Source organism: Anser cygnoides, chromosome W (assembly GCF_040182565.1).
Source record: "Anser cygnoides isolate HZ-2024a breed goose chromosome W, Taihu_goose_T2T_genome, whole genome shotgun sequence".
Taxonomy (NCBI): Eukaryota; Metazoa; Chordata; class Aves; order Anseriformes; family Anatidae; genus Anser; species Anser cygnoides.
Window position 1 is genome coordinate 5,356,744 of NC_089911.1, and position 10,317 is coordinate 5,367,060.

The following is a 10,317-nucleotide window of genomic DNA, read 5'->3' on the forward strand; positions in this document are numbered from 1 at the left end:
GGAGGTGGTGGAGTCACCGTCCCTGGGGTGTTTAAGGAAAGGTTGGATATGGTGCTTAGGGACATGGTTTAGTGGGTGATATTGGTGGTAGAGAGATGGTTGGACCAGATGATCTTGGAGGTCTTTTCCAACCTTAATGATTCTATGATTCTATCAGTATGGAGGGATGTGTTAGCTCTGGTGGATACTGAAGCTGTATGTGTTAGCTCTGGTGGATACTGAAGCTGAAGTTACTGTATTACACAGTGATATTAATGATAAAGAAGCCACATCACAGATCTGTGGCTTGGGGAGAAATCCCACCCCCACCCACCGAACTAAGATTATTTTAATGATAGAAAATATCACCCCATTTACCACAACAGTGTTAATTGCCCCAATTAAAGATTATATTTTGGGCATTGATATGTTGGCAGGACAAACACTTGAAATGGTAAATCGTTGCTTCTGCTTTGGGACTTTGCAAGCAGGATTTACTATTCAATCTAACACTGTTTTGTGTGAATCTGTGAAGTGGGATCTGGTTGTGCTGCCCACACCTGCCAAGGTCATGAATGTAAAAAGAGTACTGCACTCCGGGGGGGGAGAAGGAAATTACTCAAATCATTCAGGCACTTCAACAAGTGGGAATCGTTAAAGAAACCATGACTGCTTTTAATAATCCTAGTTGGCATGTTCAAAAATCAGATGGCACTTGGAGAATGTCTGTAGAGAACTAAGTACAGTCACCCCCCCACTCGCAGGTATGGTAACAGGCATGGTTACTCCCATAGAAAAAATTAGCAGAAATTTACAACCCTGGAAGTTGGTGATGGATCTTACTAATGCTTTCTTTTCAATAGCCATTGCTTCAGAAAGCCAAGACCAGCTTGCCTTTACCTGGCAACAAAAGCAATATACTTTTGAAGTTTTGCCTCAGGGATATAAACACAGTCCCACTATTTGCCACCAAATGATAGCAGCTGATGTAGCACTACTGTTGGATACAGTTACTGTTTACCATTATATTGATGAACTATTGATTATGGCTACTCTTCTAGTAAGTGTATCCTTTAATCATGTGCCCACACTAGGAGAAACTCCACCCCCCCCCAGAGATCTCCCTACATCTCCCGTGGAGGAAGCACTCCCTTATGATGAGTTAATAGAAAAGCACAAAAAAGATGCCTGGCTCACTGATGGGAGTGCAATATACACAGCAACTGGACAAAGACAAGGGACAGCAGTTACATGTGCTCCAGCTCCAGGAATTGTATAATCGCAAACAGGTATACAGGCATCTAGTCAGTGGACTTTGAATACCCGGTAAGTGGATTACATTGGCCTCCTGCCCGCATTGAGGGCGTGGCAACATTTATTCACTGCTGTGGATACAGTGTCAGGATTGTTCTTCACTAAACCCACCAAATATGCTAATCGACATAGCACAATTGAAGCGCTAGAACAGCTCATTCATCAATACGGACCTCTTCATAGAACACAAAGTGACCAAGGAACACACTTTAGTGGACACAATGTCCAAGATTGGGTTCAATGGTGAGGGACAGATTGGATATCCCACATTGCCTACCATCCTCAAGCTAATAACTTGATTGACAGAATGAATGGGGTGCTGAAGGAACAATTAAAAAAGTTCACCAGCACTAAAACTTTACAACATTGGAGTATACTTAAAGCAGTTTTTCTGTTAAACAACCAGAATATTCATAATCAGATACCCTATGACTGTAACATGATGAGGATTGAAATTCTTCTAGATTGTGTCTCCCCAAAAATACTAACCACGGGGAAATGGAACTGTTTACACCGACAGATTGTATGGTGGGACAGCAACCTATTAATCTAGATGTGAAAATTTATGTAATAACTCCTGAGAATGCAGTATGGTTCTGTCCTCTAACTTCTCCCCTTATTCTACATCCTCTGTTAATATCAGATTCTTGAGTTCTTGTATTTCAGATATCTTTGACAAGTACCTGTGCCTTATCTAGGGGAGATAGCATTGCAGTGATGTTATTGGTGTTGCGAACCAATTGAAGTTCAACCTGAAAATGTGCAAACCATAGCTCTTTGATCTGTATGGGCAATCAATCCATCTCAGGTTACCAAGCCCAGAGTAAAATTAGCTGAAGGAGCTGGAGCAATGGCGTATGTATTACTGGAAGGAGATGACACTCCTATTCTCCTCCCTTATCACAGGCTGGCTTATCATGCTGTGTAGTCTTGTACTACACGCACATACCCTGGATACATTTTTGCATGATCAACATGAATGTGCTTGGCTTTTTACCGTAACTAACTCCTCATTGTTATTCTTTCCAAGTAATTGTTACCTTAAATTTGGAAGTAACCACTGTACACCAAGGAACCTTACGACATTGATTGGTGATGGACTACCTCCTTCTTCAACCTCATAGATGCTGCTGAGTTTGAAGGCATGCGATGCTTCAACTTAACGGATGAATCAGCTAGTGTGGAGGACAACATTCAACATCTTCAGGACTTAATGCTTTGAATGAAACAATCTACTGGTGGTGCCTGGCTAGCTGAGTGGTTTAATTCCCTGACAGGGAGGGGAACGGGATATGTTTATTCCTTTCCCTATATGGTTTATTATATGCCTCTGTAAATTACCCTGTCCCACATTGCCAGCCCCAGCAGCAATGGCCACTTGAGCAAAGGGGGTGGGAGTCAGCACAGGCAGGCGGCAGGAACAACCACAGACCCATGGCTAAAATGCAAAGAGTAGATTTATTTTTTTACCTTGCCAACTGGGGGATCCCTGAAACAACACCCAGGCAGAGGCACACGAGTGGAAGAACACACGCAGGGATGCAGGAACTGCTAAACAGGGTCCATGCTAGGACATCACCGGCATGCTGGTTTCGCCTGTTTATATCAAGAGTTCGCGCAGATACAGTTTTTACCACCATGCTGTGATCCTCACTATGCTTCTTTGATCTTCTGTCCTGCTTTTGGCTAGGACAGAGTTAATTTTCCTCCTAGTAGCTGGTAGGGTGCTGTGTTTTGGATTTAGGATAAGAATAATGCTGATAACACACTGATGTTTCAGTTGTTGCTGAGCAGCGCTTACACTAAGCCAAGGACTTTTCAGTTTCTCGCTCTTTCCTGCCAGCAGGCAGGCTGGGGGTGCAGCAGGAGCTGGGAGGGGATAGAAACAGGGCAACTGACCCAAACTGGCCAAAGGGGTATTCCATACCATCTGACGTCATGCCGAACAATATGGGGTGGCTGGCCGGGGTGGTGGGTACTGGCTGCTTATGGATGGGATGGGCATCGGTCAGTGGGTGGTGAGCAATTGCATTGTGCATCGCTTGTTTTGTACACACTATTAGTAGTACTATCATCATTATTATTATTATTTTCCTTTCTCTTCTGTCCTAATAAACTGTTTCTATCTCAACCCACAAGCTTTCATTTTATTTTATTTTTTCTATTCTCCCCCCCATCCCACGGGGGATAGAGCACAAACAGCAGCAGGCATAATTTATATGTTTTTCTAGATTGCTGCTCCCCAGACTTTATACATTCCCAACTGCAAGGTGACTTGAGAATATTTACAATTCTCCTTGCTAGTCTTCTGTTCTGATCCCATCCTCCTCACCAATCTTCCATTTTTAACCCATTCTTCCCAACACTCCTCTCCACGGGCTACAGGTCCAGCCCAGAGTCTGCTCCAGTGGGGGCTCTCCGTAGGCCGCAGTCTCCTTCAGGTCAGATCCTCCTGCTCCACCATGGGCACTACTAAGAAGAGTCTGTCTCCCTCATCTTCTTTCCCTCCTTTCAGGTATTTATGCAAATTGATGAGATCCCCCATGAGCATTCTCTTCTCCAGGCTGCACAATCCCAGCTCTCTTAGCCTCTCCTCATATGAAAGATGCTCTAGTCCATCATCTTAATGGCCCTTCGCTGGACTCTTTCCAGCAAGTCCATCTCTTTCTTGAACTGGGAGCCCAGAACTGGACACATTATTTAACTAACCTGTTCTTTCTCAGCTTGTCCATGATGACATTATGGGAGACAGTATCAAAGGCTTTACTGAAGTCAAGGTAAACAACATCCACTGCTTGTCCACTAAACTAGTCACCTCATTGTATAAGGCTATCAGGCTGGTCAAATACGATTTCCCCTTCATAAATCCACGCTGACTATTACTGATCACTTTCTTGTCCTTCATGTCTTTCAGAATGCTTTCCTGGAGGATTTTCTATATCATCTTCCAAGGGATTGAGGTGAGGTTGATCAGCCTGTAGTTCCCTGAATCTGCCTTCTTGCCCTTCTTGAAGATAGGAATAATATTTCCTCTCTTCCAGTGTTCAGGAACCTCTCCCAGTCACCATGACTGTTCAAAGACAGTTGACAGCGGCCTTGCATTGGCATCAGCCAGCTCCCTCAGCACCCTTTAGTGATGCAACCTGTCAGTCCCCATGGCCTTACGCATGTCCAGATTTTTTAAGTGCTCCCTAACCTTGTCTTTCTCCACTGAGGACAAGTCTTCCATGCTCCAGACTTTCTGTCTGGTCTCGGGGGCCTGCATTCCTGAAGGTCAGTTTTAATAGTAAAGCGTGAGGCAAAGGCAGCATTGGGTACTTCAGCCTTTTCTGTCATCATAGAATGGCTTGGGTTGGAAGGGACCTTAAAGATCTAGTTCCAATTCCCCCGCCATAGGCAGGGATACCATTCACTAGATCAGGTTTCTCAGGGCCTCACTGAACACCTCCAGGGATGGGGCAGCCACAACCTACCTGGGCAACCTGTTCCAGTACCTCACCATCCTCTGAGGGAAGAATTTCCTCCTAACCTCTAATCTATATCTCCCCTCTTTTAGTTTAAAACCGTTCCCCCTCGTCCTGTCATTATCTGATTGAGCAAAGAGTCACTCTCCATCTTTTGTATGTCTCCTTTACGTACTAAAAAGCCGCAATGAGGTCACCCCGGAGCCTTCTCTTCTTTATGCTGAACATCCCCAGCTCTCTCAGCCTTTCTTCATAGGAGAGGTTCTTTAGCCCCTTGATCATCTTCGTGGCCCTCCTCTGGACCCGCTCTAATAGATCCACATCCTTCTTGTGCTGAACATTGCTTCCATGTGATGCTTCTGTGTCATTTGTCACCTGTTGCCCTGCCCCATTCAGTAGCAGGCCCACAATTTCCCTACTCCTTATTTTGCTATTTATGTACTTTTAGAATACTTTCTTGTTGCACTTTACATCTGTGAGAAACAAAGTTGTGTTCTTGCAGTAGAATGTGTTTTTGCAGTGGAAAATTCCACTAACTTTGTGTATTCAGAAGTGATTGTGCAGGCAGGACAGTGGCATAGTAGTGGGGAGTATGTTAAGCAGATAAGGGGAAGGTCCCACTGTCCCAGAATAAGGAGGATAGATAAGAAAAACAAGATGAGCAGTGCAAAATCAGTAAAAACAAAAAATCACAGGCCCTCTAGTCACAAGAGAAGAAGGAGGGGAAAAAAAGGAAAAGGAGAAATGAACGGTTGGTCAAATAAAACTGTACATATATGGTATAGTAGTTAGCGTCAAGTAGTTTGTGAACCTGTAGCACTCAGCCAGTGAGGAAACAGGGGAGGAATCAAGCGTTGGGTAATAGGGAATATAAGGTTATGATATACTTTTGCTAGGTGCTCCTATTTGCAGGACACCCACCACTGCAATCACAAATAAAATAGCTTCACAGAAGATCCTGTCTGAGAAAATTATTGAGATACTTCCAACACATCCTTTGTCAGATTCAGCTCTAGGTCAGCCTTGGCTTTCCTAACCCTATTCCTGCATGATCAGACTGCAACTCTGTACTCCTCCTGGATGACCTGCCCCTGCTTCCACCCCTTGTACACTTCCTTTTTATGTCTGAGTTCAGTTAGGAGCTCTGTGCTCATTCATACAGGCCTCCTGCCACCTTTGCTTGGTTTTCTGTTTGTTGGGACAGGCCTTTCCTGAGCTTGGAGGAGGTGACCCTTGAATATCAACCAACTCTTCTCAACCTCTTTTCTCTCTGGGGTCATATTCTATGGAATTCTTCCAAGTAGATCTCTGAAGAGGTTGACGTCTGCTGTCCTGAAATCCAAGGCTGTGGTCCCTGCTTTTTGCCTGCTCCGTCCTCCCAGGATCTTGAATCCCACATCTCATGGTCAGGGCACCAAGGCTGCCTCCAACTTTCATGTCCCTGATGAATTCTTCCTTGTTTGTAAGTATGTGGTCCAGCTGCTTGCCTTTCCTTGCTGGTTCCTAGTTTACCTGTGCTGGAAGTTGTCATCAATGAACTCAAGAAATCTCATAGATTGCTTTAGCACTGCAGTATTGTCCTTCCAGCAGGTATCAGGGTGGTTAAAGTCCCCCATGAGGACCAGGGCCTGTGAATGTGAGGCTTTTTCAACCTGTTCGAAGAAGACTGCGGCGACTGAGTGCATGGACTTTTATTGTGATCAAGTAAGTCATTGCAACCCGGCTATGCCGGGTTTTTTCCTTCCAGAGGTTTTCCTTCCACAAAACCCTCCAGCCCCCCTTTACAGTCCTTTGATCCTTGTATTTCTCAGGCTGGCAGGTACCTTATATCAACCTCCTGTTCCCGTGCCAGGTTTTGGTTGACAGTTCATTACTTTCCTCTTTCTTGGGCCTTGTAGCAGTCCTTGCTCTTATCTCCTCTTGTTATTTATGTATGCCTCAGGCTCCATGGTGATTCTCATCCTCCACATTTCTCTTGTCTTCCGAATTCCCTGGATTCTCATGAGTCTTATCCACATTTCTAATTAAACCTACTTTTTCTATATTTCCCACAATTTATCCATATACATTGCTAATTAAACCTCCATTTTCTATATGATTATATATCTCACAGAAAGCCTCATCTACTTCTTTCCGATCAGGAGGTCTATAGCAGACACTCACTACAATTTCACCCATGTTGGTCTGCCCACTCTCTCTCTGTTGGCACATCATCCATCCCCAGGCAGAGCTCCATGCACTCCTGCTGCTCTCTCACATAAAGAGCAACTCCCCTTCCTTGCCTTACCATCCTGTCCTTCCTAAAAGCCCATATCCCTCCTTCGCAGCACACCAGTTATGTAACCATCCCACCATGTATTTTCTGTGTGAAACCAGTAAGGTCCCAGACCTGTACCTACACACAAACTTCTGACTCTGTTTGTTCCCCTTGCTATGTTGTCCTGGTTTCAGTTAGGACAGAGTTAATTTTCCTCCTAGTAGCCGGTAGGGTGCCATGTTTTGGATTAGGATGAGAAGAGCGCTGATAACATGCTGATGTTTTAATTGTTGCAGAGCAGTGCTTACACCAAGCCAAGGACTTTTCAGCTTCTCGCTCTGTCCTGCCAGCGAGCAGGCTAGGGGTGCAGCAGGAGCTGGGAGGGGACAGACCCAGGACAGCTGACCCAAACTGGCCAAAGGGGTATTCCATACCATCTGACATCATGCTGAACAATATATAGGGGTGGCTGGCCGGGGTAGGGGGGCCAGCTGCTCGGGGATAGGCTGGGCATCGGTCAGCAGGTGGTGAGCAATTGCATTGTGCATCACTTGTTTCATACACATTATTATTAGTAATACTATTATCATTATTATTATTATTATTGTTGTTGTTATTATTTTCCTGTCTTAATAAACTGTCTTTATCTCAACTCACAGGCTTCACTTTCCCGTTTCTCTCCCCCATCCCAGAGAGGGGGGGGAGGGTGAGCGAACGGCTGTGTGGTGTTTAGCTGCCAGACGGGTTAAACCACAACAGTCCTTTTGGTGCCCAATGTGGGGCACGAAGGGTTGAGATATCGACAGATTTGACCAGAGTGTGTTAAACTAAAAGTGATATAAGTATTGGACCTGCTTAATAATTGCTAGTCACAATGTTGATTGCCTTAATCTCAGGTCTGGTGTGCCCGTTTTCCAAATTGAGTTTTATAGCACGTTACTTTCTGTATGTGCTCCCTGTCGCACTGTTTATCCTTTCCGGGCCCTGGTTTAAGATTGTTATGGTACTGTGCGGTGTAACAATGGCTTATGAAATGATGAGATTTCTGGTCATGACTCTAACCTGGTATTTGTACTCAGCACTGTCGTCGACTCTATACTTTGGAACCCATATCTCGGAAACTATTAGCAATTACACCTATTGCCTTTTTTCGTCAGGGAGCCAGTCTGTGGAGGGGACAGGGGAAGACATTTTTTCCTACTTGTTCACTCTCCCTTTCTCCTTCACCACCCTCTTATCCCCCGAGCTAGTTACGATAGTTCTCCAAGATGTTCTTGTTGTTATGTCTCCTGAATGCGCTTCAGATTTTGTGGAGGGTTAAACAACTACTTAGGAATCTCATCCGGAGATCTGTCTTGAAGCGGGATAGTTATGAGTGGCAGGGAGTGTGGGAGGATATGGGCAGGTTTCTAGAGCAGTGGGCACCTCCAGTGTTTTGGACATTCACCCCTGAACAACTGCAAAATCCTAAAAAACTGGTAGAATGCTTGAAAAAAGGGTGTCATGACTCTGGCAGTTCCAAAGAGACACAAATCACTGCAGTGTGCTGGGGTCTGGCTTGTGCCTATGGAGCTGCAATTGATGCTACTATCAACCTAGTGACAGCTCCTGCAGCCGCTCCAGCTCACGCAGCCGCTCCAGTTCCAGCTCCTGCAGCTGTTCCAGTTCCAGCTCCCGCAGCCACTCCAGCTCCTGCAGCCGTTCCAGTTCCAGCTCCTGCAGCCGTTCCAGTTCCAGCCCCTGCAGCCGCTCCAGCTCCTGCAGCCGCTCCCACTCCTGTGGCTGGGTCAGAGAAACGAGCTGTAGCAGTGCAAGTTGCCCCTGCAGAGGGTATTCCAACCCCTGTGGCAGACCCTGTGGCTGGGTCAGAGAAACGAGCTGTAGCAGTGCAAGTTGCCCCTGTAGACAAGGTGAAAAAATGGTATAGAGACTCAGGTCGTTTAGAACGCAGACAGTCTTCTGCTAGGTTTAGGTATAGAGAAGACGAGGCTGGGCCATCAGAGGTGCAGGAGGATGAAGATGAAGATGAGGATGTCGAAAAATCAACAGTAACTACCCGAACCCTATACCAGCGTGAGCTACGAGATGTGCGAAAAGATTTTGGTCGCTGCATAGGTGAGCAGCTTGTCACCTGGCTGCTCCGGTGCTGGGACACCGGAGCCAATTGTGTGGAATTAGAGGGCAGGGAAGCCAGGCGGCTGGGATCCCTTGCTAGAGACCCAGGCATTGACAAAGCAATTGGAGATGGAGCAAGATCTCACAGCCTCTGGAGGCGTCTCCTGTCAGCTGTGAAGGAAATGCATCCCTTCAAGGAAGAACTTGTATGTCTACCAGGCAAGTGGACCACCATGGAGAAGGGAATCCAGTACCTGAGGGAATTAGCCGTACGGGAGGTGATTTATAGGGACCTAGACGACGCACAAATATCCACAGATCCAGATGAAGTCCAGTGTACATGACCCATGTGGCGGAAGTTTGTACGGAGTGCACCATCATCATATGCCAGCTCATTGGCAGTAATGGCCTGGAAAGAGGATGAGGAACCCACAGTGGATGAAGTGGCTAAACAACTCCGGCAGTATGAAGAAAGTCTCTCCTCTTCCCTACAGGCCTGCGTCTCGGCTGTGGAGAAACTTTTGGAAAGTGTCCATCAACTAAAAGAGAATACTTTGGAGAAACTTCCTGAAGAGGTCCACCAACTTAAAGAGAGTTTATTTTCCTCCCCACCTGTACAAACCAGTGTCTCAGCTATTAGGGGTAAGCATTCATCCGTGCAAGGAAGACAATATGGTGGGCACACACCCCATGCCACCCTGTGGTTTTACCTACGTGACCATGGAGAGGACATGAGAAAATGGGATGGAAAATCTACTGCGACCCTAGAGGCATGGGTACGTGAATTGCAAAAGAAAATAATCAGGAAAAACGGGTTCTCTGAAAAGTTTGCTGCTCCAACTTCCAGCAGGCAGTCCTTTAAACACAGAAATGAAGATTCTGACCAGGAGTAGAGGGGCCCTGACTCCTGCCAGGGGGAGGAAAGGGACAGTCGAGTTTATTGGACTGTGTGGATTTGATGGCCTGGCACGTCAGATGCACAGAAGTACAAGGCTTTAGTAGACACCGGTGCACAATGTACTCTAATGCCATCAAGCTATAAAGGGCCAGAGCCCATCTGTATTTATGGTGTGACGGGGGGATCCCAGCAGTTAACTGTATTGGAGGCTGAAGTGAGTCTAACCGGTAATGAGTGGCAAAAGCACCGTATTGTGACTGGCCCAGATGCTCCGTGCATCCTTGGCATAG